The following is a 231-nucleotide window of genomic DNA, read 5'->3' as shown; positions in this document are numbered from 1 at the left end:
TGCTTAAGGGAGGAAAGAGCGGGGACCACTGCCTCGCGCTGTAACGGCCCTTTACCAAGATGGCCGCCGCCCTGAGTCAGCCGAGTGGGCGGCCCCAAGATGGTTGCGCCCACGTCCCTCTCACCACCATGGCTGCCGCCGCCTGTACGGTACGCAAGATGGCCGCTTCCATGAGAGGCATGGCAAGATGGCCGCTGCCCCAGCTGGGTGCGAGATGGCTGCCTGTCCCCC

Source organism: Aptenodytes forsteri, unplaced genomic scaffold (genome assembly GCF_000699145.1).
Source record: "Aptenodytes forsteri isolate BGI_AS27 unplaced genomic scaffold, ASM69914v1 Scaffold36, whole genome shotgun sequence".
Classification (NCBI taxonomy): Eukaryota; Metazoa; Chordata; class Aves; order Sphenisciformes; family Spheniscidae; genus Aptenodytes; species Aptenodytes forsteri.
The sequence above is the reverse complement of the archived record's forward strand: the minus strand, read 5'-3'. Positions refer to the sequence as shown.